This window comes from Pteropus alecto, unplaced genomic scaffold, assembly GCF_000325575.1.
Source record: "Pteropus alecto unplaced genomic scaffold, ASM32557v1 scaffold125, whole genome shotgun sequence".
NCBI classification, from domain to species: domain Eukaryota; kingdom Metazoa; phylum Chordata; class Mammalia; order Chiroptera; family Pteropodidae; genus Pteropus; species Pteropus alecto.
In genome coordinates, this window is record NW_006436888.1 from 6,391,488 (window position 1) to 6,403,771 (window position 12,284).

At 52.3% G+C, this 12,284-nt stretch overlaps 1 long non-coding RNA gene across 2 annotated transcripts; it reads left to right on the forward strand.

The window, feature by feature from the left end:
* The first annotated feature begins 3,033 nt into the window (after positions 1-3,033).
* LOC112481761 lies at positions 3,034-8,223 on the forward strand. Of its 2 annotated transcripts, none has more exons than XR_003047019.1 (2): positions 3,034-3,098; positions 7,294-8,223. It is a non-coding gene; the product is annotated as an uncharacterized LOC112481761 (long non-coding RNA). The 2 variants fall into 2 exon arrangements; XR_003047018.1 differs by having other exon boundaries at positions 3,067-3,937.
* Positions 8,224-12,284: the final 4,061 nt, after the last annotated feature.

Consider the following 12,284-nt stretch of genomic DNA (forward strand, 5'->3'; position numbering starts at 1 on the left):
GGCGTTTGGTTTGGGAATAGAAGGCTTGGAGGCCTCGGGAGGGTACCATACAGCTATCGTCAAATAATTGATGTTATAAAGAGGACGGATCAGGGTCTGTGTAGCTTCTGAAGGCCAGACCAGGACTTACAAGAGATACATGTGGCCTAATATTACAAAGCAGATTCTAACAATTAATTCTGTCCGAAATTAGGGTGGGCTGCCTTGTATATTCCCAATCACTGGCAGATGGGTGTCCAGGGTCTCCAAGAAGATAGTCATCGTTCTTTAGCCGCTGGGATGAAAATGTTCACCTTGGTTCCCTCCAATGCGAAGAGGCAATGAGTCTGCTGCATTCAGTTATCAAAGGGTCGAGTCCCCACCGGAGTTGAAGGTGGATAGGAGGGCCCACCAGCTTCCACTTTCTGACACTGGATTCTGGGAATGGAATGAGAAACACTCCTGCCCAGCGCCGCTCCTACTGAGAGCTTGTGGGAGACGACCACCTCCTTCACCCCAAATCTTTTAGGAGCGCCTACTGTGTTATCAGTTTACCAGAGGTAAACCTAAGGGAAGCTTTTAGCTGAACATGAAGAAAAGAAATACAGATGAGTGCTCCTTTTCGACAAATCATTTCCATTGTATTTTGGCTCCCAGCAGACAGACCTATGGCCTAAGTGTTCAACTGCTATCTCTAGACCTCTCCTCTTTTGCATTAATTTCATGTAAAACTTTCAGTTTTAATCATAAATCACATCCGTCTAAATTATATCCAGCACCCCCAAATACGGAGATTTAGTACTTTTGAATGTTAAATCAAAATCGAGATCCAAATTATCTCCAAATGACATTTACGTATCGCTTCAGCTTATTAAGTCCCTTTCTGGCCTCTTTTTCATTCAGTCTTTCCATCCACTGTATCAGGTGGGCATCACTAAAAATCCTCATAGTCAACCTTCTCCTGGGCCCTAACTGAAAGACACCACGCGCTCTACCAGGCAGGCCTCGCATAACTCTGGAGCTGGGACTAGGCTTCTTCCAACCCATCTCTAGTCAGAATAATCTTCTCTGAAGACAGGTCTTATCACGTAACTAACAACAGACCTAGGTGACCTCCAAGGCCCTGCGTGGGCTGCTCATCTCAACCCGCGGGATATCTCTTACCAAGACCTCTCACTCTGAGCTCACGCCACATGGCACTGTCCTACTTGCCACATTCCTTCCAGTCATAGGATTTCTACACATATTCTTCCTTCTGCCTGGAGGGTTCCCCTTGTCCCATCTCTCCTTCTTAGGCATCTTTCAGCTCTGGATGCCATGAAGCCGAATTGTGCTTTCCTCTCCTCCCTCCCAAATTCATAATCTCAACCCCCAGTACCTCAAAATGTAACTATATTTGGCAATAGGGCCTTTAATGAGGTGATTATGTTAAAATGAGGCCATTAGGGAGGCCTCTAATCCAATCTGACTAGTGTCCGTATAAGAGAGTAGGACACCAGGGGTGAAGGTCACCAGAGGGAAGACCGTGTGAGGATATGTGAGAAGGTGGCCATCTACAAGCCAAGGAGAGAGGCCCTAGGAGAAACCAAACTTGCTGACACCTTGACCTTGGACTTCTTCCCTCCATGACTGTGAGAAAATAAATTTCTGTTGTCTAAGCCACCTAGCCTGTGGTATTTTGTTATGGCAGCCCATGCTGACTAATACAATTAAGGAGTCATTCTCTCAAGGGAGCTCTTTCCTACCCCTTCCCCCTTCAGCACTAATTGCTTTTCCTCCATCACACTTATTACAATTTGTGAATAATCGGTTATTTGGATGACTACGTGGCTATTGTCTGGGATCCTTCCTCAGGATATAGGCTCTAGTGGAATGAGGAAACATGTGCGTTTATGTTCTCTATTACGTCTCCAGCAATTGGCACAGTGTTTGCTGGTCACACAGGAAGGTATTCCATATCGTTGAGTGAAAGGCAGACGTATTATTTCACTGACATTAAAAAATGAGGAAATTGAGGCTCAGAAAGTTTTTCTTCCTAAAAGTCACAAAGGAGCCAAGTGACAAAGGGGGGCTGGAACACGAACCACGAAAGCTCTGCCACTAAACCACTACTTAACCCTGCAATTGTTAAATACATCCATTCACTCAACAGATACTGAGCGCCTATCACCTTCTGTTTAGGAACTGGGGATGCAGCAATGACAAAAGAGACATAATTCCTGCCTTCAAATGGAGAGGGACATCCGAGAAGTTACAGAAATGCATTACACTGTATATTAGAAGGTGACAAATGTAATGGAGCCCAACGGGAACATGGGATTGGGGAGTCAGATTTGTAATTTAAAGTCAGGAGGTTAGAGACAGCCTTTTTGAGTAAAGAACGTTTGAGTCATACCTTGAAGGTGAGGAAAGGAGCCCTGGGGATATTTGAGGACAAGTTCCTTTTAGAGGTAAAATTAAGTTCAGTGTCCCAGAGGCAGAAGTCAAACGATGTATGTAGTTGGAGTAAAGTACGGGAGTCAAAATTTAGGCACAGCGAGGTTCGGGAGCCCGGTGGTGACAGGACATTGCTGGCGATGATAAAACTTTGGCTTTCACTCTGAGTGAGAAGGGAATCTTTGGAAAGTTTTGCACAGAGAAGCAGTAAGTTTAAGCCTCGCTGGAGCCTCCTGCCTCACCCGGAATCTGATCTAGAGCAGTATGAATTTTTACTTTTCTTGGATCAGAGGCATTTCCGATAGTTACTATCTTAGGTCAAGAAACCTCTTAAATTGAATTTTGGGCTCTGGCTCTATCTTTGGAGGTTCCTAGGATTCTTCGGTCGGGACAGAGCGAGGGCGACCGGGGTGTCTGGGGAACCCGCGCAGAGAGCGGCCCACAGGCCTTCCCGCGCGCTTCCAAAACTTCACTAACGTCCGCCGATCAGTTCTCCTCCAATCCCGTCTCGGGGGCGGGGCTCGCCGCACAGTCTCCACAGCAACGCCTTTGCCAGTCCGAGCTCAAGGCTTCAGCATCACGCGAGGCGCGCTAGGATGACGTCACACATCCCGCGGCGCTTGCATGACGTCACTTTGGCTTCGAGGCGAGGGCTCCGCCGGCAGGGCCCCGCGGATCCGCAGGTATGAGAACGAGCCCGGCCTCGGACACTGCGCATGTGCCATCTCAGGTTGGCCAGTGTGTTGCTATTAAACACCAAGTCGCGAGTGAGCACCACTGAGGTCTTCCTGTCCTCGCTGTCACGCCTTTTAATCTTAGCTAGAGAATTATCTGAGATGCTACAGTTCATCTGGCTTTCTCGGTGCTTTTTTGAGGGCAGATGTCTGAGAATTAGACAGTTCATCTACTTTGTCTCTTACCTCTCCTGGCGCTTTCCTCGTTGATTCCGTAGTGACACGTGCCACTCTGAAAATGCCGGTTGAATTCCTACATTGCTGTTGCCAGCAAGCTTCCTCTATCAGACCATCTCCTTTCTAAACCGATGCTTCTGAGATCAGCAAACATACTTTTTAGCACTCGTGAAGATGACCAGATTTGGACTGAGGGCCGGAGTTATCTAAGTCAAGGCTTTTAAGGATTTGTGGCTTCTGTTGACTGCTTGTGGTTCTTTATACCTGCTTTCAGATTTTTAGCCAGGAGCCAAACAGTCGACCTGGCTAAGTACATGACCTGCGGGTAAATGAATTGTCACTATTCTGAAACTTATGAATCACCTACTCCTGCAGGGCACTATGCCGAGCCCTGGGGATACAGTGATGATGACAATTCTTGCCATCCATGATAGCTCATTTCATTGACTGATTCAGGAAACGTTTGTTGAACAACAACTGTGGGCCAGGCACAGTTTAGATTATTACTGGTCACTGAAAGAATGAAGTGTGATCTAGGATCGAGCATGCGGCTACGAGTCAGATTTGATTTCGAACCTGGGCCCGAATCTTTCCTTGCCTAGTAATCTTGGGTAAGTTACGACCCCTCTCTGCACCTCAATTTCACTATTCGTAAAATGAGCATAATAATGCCTGCCTCCTAAATGTGACTGATAGGAGAGTTAAACCTCGTGCTACAGTTTGGAGAGTCTTTTCTTTCCATTTCTTTACGTTTCTTGAAACCCTTCTCCGTCTCTGTCTGTCTGAGACCTTCCAGAGAGGACACCACTAGTGGGAAAACAGCCCCCTGACCAGCCCCCTGACCAGCCTCAGAGGTCATCCACAGATTCTCCTCAAATTGTTTTAAAAACAGCTTTCATCCAGACGCTGCTTTTTGTGTGTCTGTATGCTGAGGCCAAGTTATATTTAAGCAGAGCCCTCCCACTTCATCCCCAAACAAGCTTCTCTAAAACCACCTAAATCCAAAAGGAGAAAAAAAGTCCCTTTATTCAAGTGCGTGGTGACTTGAAGCTAAACATGTGCCGGGTGTTGGAGGGCGGCCTGTGAGATTGGATCAGATCCTGGGTCACTGAGAAGGGCCAAGGCACTGTAAGGGCTGGGGAGCGGTGTCTGGCTCCCCTGTCACCACAAGGCCTGTGGTTTCTTACCCTGTCTGTATCCGTGTCCCACTAAACAACAGCGGGAGAGAGAACAGACATGCACACAGGCGGACACACAAATACACCCAGACTTGCACAGCCTTCACAGGAAGTGGAGCACCAGATGTTCTGGGTTTCCTGTTCGAAGCTTCCACAGCTGGTCGAGTCTGTGGTTGTGGTTTGTCTGTCTCGGGCTCATGTGAGAGACAAAAGCTGGGCTGACGGGAAACCTCCCCTCCGGCACCCCCCCGCTCCCCCAGCTCTAACTGATCAGCCACACGGAAACCTGGCAGGTCAGACGTTTCCTGAAACACCCAGAGCTTGGATTCTCCCTGGAGGAGGCTGAATCCCCGCCATCCCGGAGAAGCAGCCCCTGGGCTGATGGTCCTTGTGGAACCTGGGGGTGATAGAAGTCTCTCCAAATACAATGTTAATATAGACCTGCATACCTGCTGAATGGAATGAAGCTGAGGCCAGGTTGCTGCAGTCGCTCATCCAGTGCCTGGCAGAGAGCAGCCTCTCAAAAGCACCCAACACATGAAAGAATGAGTGAGAAACAGGGCACTCCATCTGCGGGGGCTGGATCTTAAAGCCCTGCTGGCCATCACTTCTTGTGAGTGCTTTTGGGTACAAAGAGACGAGGGTTTGAAGTGGCACCGTGCTACTGCTTTGCTGCAAGAGATTTAACCTCCCTGGGCCCAGTCTCCTCATCTGTAAAATGGAGATAATAATATCTATTTCACAAAGTTGCGAGGACCCAATGAGACACATAGACATGCTTGATGTGGAGTGTCGCCTGTAGTAACTGCTCAGTGAATGCTGGTTCCCTTTTTTCCTTGCAACACCGACAAATTTTTTTTTAAAGGAGATGCACTAAAAGAGCAAACGAGATAAAACAACCAAATTGTTGATCCCAGACAACTCTCTAGTTGGACAGTGGAGCAAGAGGGCTGGCATTTGTGTCGGTGCCTGTTGTAGGGGATACTGGGAGAAAGGGCTGGAGCCATCTCGGCCTCTCTGGGCTCTGGAGGCAGCACCCAGTGTCTTCCTCTGGGTATGGAGTAGGGTTAGTGTCTTGGGGTTGGAGGGAGGAACGAGCAGACTGCTCCTTCACTCCTTAGCTCAGTAGTGATAGTACTTAGTATGGCTACTGGTCAGTTTGCATTTGGACCTGGGCAACAGGGGCCCCCTCCCTGAGCCCCAGCTTTCAATGGGCTCCATTGCAGCCCTCCTCCAGCTACATCCCTCCCTGTGAGATGAGGCATCCAGGGCTCAGTGTAGCCATAGGATTGTTGCCTCTTTAGTCTGAACAACTAGCTTCACATGTTGGCCGTGACACTTGGGAGCCTTGCAGCTTTGGGCAGATTACTTCACCTCGCTGTGCTTCTGTTTCCTCATTTATAAAATGGGTAAAGTAATAACCACATCATAGGGCAGTGGGGATGATTAAACGAGTTAAGATATAGAACACACTTAGAACAGCCACTGACATATGGTAAGGGATCGATAAATGTGAACTGTCTTATGCACAAATGCGTTTGATTCTTGTAACGGTCTAACTACGGGTAGGTTCTGTTATCGGTTCCATTTCACAGGTGAGAAAACCGAAGTTCAGAGAGATGAAGTAACTTTTGCAAGTTTCCACAGGTAGTCAGTAGTAAGGTTGAGAATTTTCTCCAGTACTTTCTGACTCTTTCTTGTGAGGTTTTAACCACCTGCCTCAGCTGCATTTTTTAATCCTTTTCTGAGTCCTCCCCGCACCCCATCCCACCCCCACCCCCATGATGCTCAGCCTCTTCTTGCGGTCCAGGCCTTCGCCCCCCTGCAGCCTCCAGCTGGATTTGCACTTTCAGATCTTGATCTTGACTCGACTGACTTTGCAGAGTGATTTCTTACAAGCGGTGGTTTTTAGCTGGGAATAACCTGAGTTAATTCATGAGCAGGTTGCCGGTGTTTCTAGACTATTTGTATTTTAACCTAAAGAAACGGCTCTTTGGGGAGAATCTGATAAAGAGCAGTCTGGCCGGGAGATGTGTTGTTTTGGGTCGGGGGGAGGAGGTCCTTGGCTGCAGCCCTCCGATCCCCACCACTCTGGTGTTGGCTTTGTCCGATGAAGGAGGTGGCACCCGCGGTGCGAGGGTTCTCACACTTAATGAGCATAGCTGTTGCCTGAGGAGCTTTGGAAATGCAGATTCCCGGGCCCCACCTCAGAGTCTGTGAACTACATTTTGAGAAATACTGGTATCGTGCCAAGAGACACAAGACCTAGGTTCAAGTTCTTTAGCTAGCTGTGTGACCTTGGCAAGACATTAAATCCTTCAGTGCTCTCATCTTTAAAATAAGAATGAAGGCTGTCTCCCTTGCCTCATGGGGGATCGCCAGTGGAAATGCTTTATGCCCTGTTTAGTGCCTTAGAAATGAGAGAGGACCGTCTTTATGGTAGCATTCAACCAAATTCTGTAGAGAAATTGAAAGAGGCATAGACCCAGGCCCAAACCTCAGAGAACTTCCTTAAATCTTTGGTGAGATGGGGAACCGTGGGGCCCCTGAGTGTTAGCTCATAAGTGCTCCTTTGAGCGAAGGCTGTTGGCCAGAGGGAGTGGGCGTATTGTTGTCTAACTCCTGCATGCTGATCGCTCTCAGCAGACAACATGGTAAAGTATACTGTAGTATTCCAGGAGCTTCAGTTAGTCAGGGCATGCCAGGTAATGCTGCAGTAACAACCAACCCTGGGTCTCAGTGGCTGAACACAACAAAAGTTTATTCCTTGCTCATGCTTTATGTCTCAGCCAGTCGGCAGGCAGTTCTGCTCCACGGACTCACTCAGGGACCCAGGCGGACGGAAGCTCCCATCTTGTAGCCGCACCATCTGGAACACCTCCATATTCGCAGAGTCCAGGAGAGAGAGAGACTAGAGAATGGACTTTTACTGCCTCTGTCTGGCAATGACACACACCACACATTTCATTGGCCCAAACTGGTCACATGGCACAGCTGGGAAATGTAAGGGAGCAAATGGCCTATTTGGTGAGCTTATTGTTTCTGCCACAGGGTATTTCCAAGAGTAGGGAGATCTGACGACTCTTGGCCCAAATTTCCAGCTTGGGCGTTAAGACGATGTCTCTGAGAGTGAAGAGGAAGGCACACGTCTCTGCAGAGTGGCTCCTGCACCCGTCAGTCTGAGGAGCTCAGCGTTCCCGTCTGGTGCCCTGCAGTTTTATTTGTTTGAGAATGTGTCCCCCCCCACCCCCTTTTTCTCATTCTTGCCTACCCTCAAAACATGGGAAGAAAAGCAGTCTGCCTGAAGCAGCCAGCAGTCTGGCCCAGGCCCCCAGGGTGGAGCGGAGCCATTCCCGACAGGCCCAGAAGTGCCCAGGAGCTCCCAGGGCCCCGTGGGCGCCGCGTGGGAGGCTGACACAGCCAAGGGGCGGTGTGCCCGGCCACCGACTCCACCACCGCCGGTCCTAGTGCTCTGTGCAGAGCACCGCCGAAAGCAACCCACATATCCTCAGAAATGGAGAGCACTGGACCAGGACCCAGCAATTTGGGGCAGCAGTTTTTCTGGAGCACGCAGCTTGGGAATTTGCCTGAAGAAATCTTTCATTCCTAGAGTGTTGGTGGATAAATGGCACTTATTTGTTTAACCTCAAATCAAGCCACAGCCCCCATTTCTGAGCTGCTTTGAAAGGGTTGTTTTAAAAGAGCTGAACAAGCTAAAAGTCATGGGTCTAGGTTGCTGGAATGGCTTTGCAGAAAGCGGAGGGCTCAGGGAGGGCCTTCATTTTCCACAGAACGGGACTGGCGGTGCGGGGCGGGGCAGGGGCTGGGCCCTTCTCCTGGACCACCGAGTATTGGCTGGACTGGCTCTGCGGTGGGTTCAGCCTTGGCCTGGTCGATGTTCCTTGGGAGTTCGGGGCGGGAGGAAACCCTGGAAGATTCCTTTCTGAGATCTATTCTAGGCAGCTTCGCATCCATCAGAGTGGAGTTCTCGGTTATTCTGTCCAACGGCCTCTACTTGTCCCTTCAGGTAACAGACCGTGTCCTTCCTCAGGAGAGACACTAGTTCCTGCTTCGACCTGTACCATGATTTTTATCCACCCGCCCATTTGCCACCTAGGACTTCTTGGAGGAGAAGTGGAGGAAGGAAGGAGGGAGAGAGGGAGGGAGGGAGATGTTATTCTCAACTCTCAGGGAGGGGGAGGGGGAAGGGAGCGAGGAAACCCTTCTCTCGGAAGTGGAAGGAATGGGATCCTCCCAGGTGGAAGTTGGGTGTTCTCGCTCTCATCACCCCTCGCCCAATGAAGCCGGCCTTGTAGAACAGTGACTCTGTCAAAAGCCAAGGGACAGCCCAGTGGAGCTTTGCCTGGTGCTCCTCTGAGAAGTAACTCAATGCGACCCCATTCTCCTGTTCTATCTCGGGGGGTCTGGGAGCAGGTGGACTCCAGGCCACAAAGAACGGAGAGCCCACGTCGGGCCTAGTGCTCCAGTCCCACGGCTCAGTCCTGGCTGAGGGCTCTGGGGCTTCTGGCCGCCCCCTCTCTCCTCTCCAGGTTGCTTAGGGGCGCACCTGGGACAACACCACTTCCTAGTCACAGGTGGAGATGAGAAATGACATTGACGACAACAGCCATGGCTGCTGCTTTCCCACGAGCGCTGGAGTGCTGGCCCCGTGCCTGGCTTGATAATAAGCACAAGCTCATTTAATTTTCACATCCTAGAGTTAAGTTCTCCAATAATCGTTGCTGTGCAGACAGGGAAGCTGGTGCTCTCACAGAAGTTAAGGAACTTGCCTGGGTCCCACAGACCTGAGAAGAGGCATTGCCAGGCCTCAAATTCAGGCCCGCCCGGCCCCAAGCCTGGCTTTCCTGTCTGTACAGGATGTAAAGCAGAGAAATCTGCATGTGTCTTTCTCACCTGGTGGCACTGAATTCATCACAAGCAGCCCCGAGAAGGTGAGCCATCCTGGGCAGGATGCGTTTCAAATGCCTGGCGCCAGTGTGAGCCCTGGGCATCGCGGCCATCGTGGGGTCCCAGTCAATGCACAGATCCTGACCCGCACCCAGGAAGGTCCTGGGGAGGCTGCTAAGGGAGGCTGCTAAGGGGCAGAGCCACCCAACTGCCATGGGCCAGATCAACTCATGGCTCTGCAGGAGAGGCAGGGCGCTCAGGCCATCCCTGGCTGTGGGCTCCACTCCAAGGGTGGCAGGGCACTAGTCCAGGACAGGCAGGGGGGCCTCAGTGCAGTTTGCCCCCACACGCACCCCTCAGATGACCGCCTGGCCCCAGAGAGGGAGCGCAGAGCCAACCAGAGATCCACAGCCATTTGGGTTTCTGGGCAGGATGGACGCAGGTGTGGCTCCTATGCCCAGCCCACCCTGGTCCCCCCCAGTTCTGGTGTCCTGAACTGCCTGTTGGGATCGCCCCCTTCCTCAGCCCTTGTCTGCAGAGACTGCTCCCAGGGGAGGACGCTCTTTGGCCACAGTGTCAGCTGGTTCCGGGGATGCTGGCTTGGTCCGACTGGGTGTCCAGATGGACCAGACTGGTGGGCTGGTGGGGGAGGGGAGGAGTGGGAGGGGGTCATAGGGAGAGGGGCTGAGGGGAGAGGGAGGAGGGGAGGGGGTGAGGGGGCGAAGCGGTCAGGGCTGTGATGTGGACAGACAGAGCTGGGAGGCCAGTGAGTTTCGCAGGAGAGATGGAGCAGAGAGGGGCTCTGGGGCTGGAAAGCGGGCAGGGGGAAGCATGCACCCCAGGGCTGGTGCGAGGCAAAGCAGCAGCGTGAACAGCAGAGAGAGAGCGGAGGGAGTCATGAAACGGTGCTGGGCGCTGGTGACCGGGGCCGTTAGGTGGGAGGGCCCGAAGGGTCCCAGGACTGGGAGGGTGGAGCTGCCCCAGTTTGGGGATGAGTGTCTGCTTTTTGGTGGCTGCAATGCCACTGTCTGGGTGTGTCTGTGACCGGCAGGAAGCTGGGCAGGGCCTCAGCCTGCTGGCTTTGGGCTTTGGTGTCTGTGGGGTACGGAGAGCAGCTGTAGGTCACTCAGCCACCAGGGCCCCATCCCGGTAGCTAGGCCGGGGTGTTCTAAGAACGACATTTAAGCTCTTCCGTTTGCAGAGCATTTACAGTCGGTGCGACTTGCATAGCACTTAGCAGGCATGATGTCATTTAATCACCCAGCCTTCCTGTAAGGGAGGTGCTGCCCCTACAGAGAGGGAAACTGAGGCTCAGAGTCCAGTCTCACATGAAGTAACAAGTGGCGGGACCAGCATTTGGGCCCGGATCATCCCCCCCAGCCTGTGTCCTTAAGCAGCACGATGTCCTGTCTCTGTGGAAGGGAGCGAGAGCTGAGGCAGGGGCTGCAGCCACGGGGGGCAGTGGGTGCTCGGGGGCCCCCACATCTGACCTCCGCCGGCGGCTACCCCTCCAGTGAGGGCCTTGGCCCTTTGCCCGCCAGCCTGTCCTGGCCGGGCAGTTTCTCCTCGTGCTGCTCCCAGCTGGGGTGAGTGAGGGCACCGTGTTCCGAGCCAGCGGGAGTGTGCGAGGGAGGGTGAGTGAGCACGGGGCGTGTGTGAGTCAGCGTGCAAGGGAATGCAAGCACGCCAGTGTGAGCGCGTGTGAAGGCGGGAGTGTAAGACGCGTGAGTGGCAGCGTGTGGTGTGTAGGTGAGTGTGAGTGTGCTGGAGTGACAGCGTGTGAGTGTCACGGCTCTGCTTGCAGGAGCCGGCTGCCTCTGCCTTCTGGGGCCGGGCCAACCAGGAGACATGAGCCCCCGCAGAGTCTGGCTGTGACAGGAAGTCACTGGCCCTCGGTAGACGTGGCAGCCTTCCCCGGGTCGGGACAGGATGCTGTGGTCTCCACAGAAAAACGGGAACCTGGGAGGGTGTGGAGGGAGGCTGCGGCTGAGGCGGGTGGTAGGAGAGAGGCCTGGAGACCTGAGGAGGGGTGGGAGGAGGGGTGAAGCACGCGCCATCCGCCCCCTCCCCCGAGCCGACTCGGCCGTCTTCAGCCTGGCATCTCGTTGCTTTTCCACCTCCTGGGTTTCTCTGCATGAGCCCCACCTGCCACCTCAGGGCCCCGGCGCCCCAGCCCCGGGTCACGCCTTCCTCTGCCCATCTTTAAAGATGCAGCTGACTCTTCGCCTCTGAGAAACAGTCCCACCCATGGTACAGGGGTTTCTCCCTCGGGGCCCAGCCTGCCCGGACCTTCGCTCCCCAGCTACACTGGGGAGACTTTTGATTCTCCTCTGCCCCCGTAGCATCCTGTGGAGTGTGGCCGGGGCTGGGCTCGCAGGGGACACCACAGCTGGTGGGGGCAGGGCTGGGAGAGGGAACGTGGGAGGCAGGACACATGCCAGCCCTGCCCTGTGCCCAGCGAACGCTCGTCTCCATCTTTCTTTTAATACTACTCGTCAGGACTAAAGATGGGGACTTTGGAGTGAGACTAACTTGAGTTCAAGTTCACTCTGTTGCTTTACGTGTGGCAGCCTTTTACGCTGTAATCCCACATCTGGAAATTAGAGAATTTGAAGACGGAAATCTGAAAAACACAAAGGACTTTTCCATATGAAGATGTTCACAACGGTGTTCCTTACAATAGTGAAGAATTAGAAACCAATAGTAGTATTACCTAGAGCATAAATATTAGGCAGTTTAAAAGATGTCACAGAAAAGTTTTGTAATCATATAAAGTGATGTTAACAACCCTGCATCCAAAATGTCTGCATAGGAGAAACCGTGAAAGAAAACACAGCAACAGGTTCACGGTTAATAGGACTATGGGTGATTT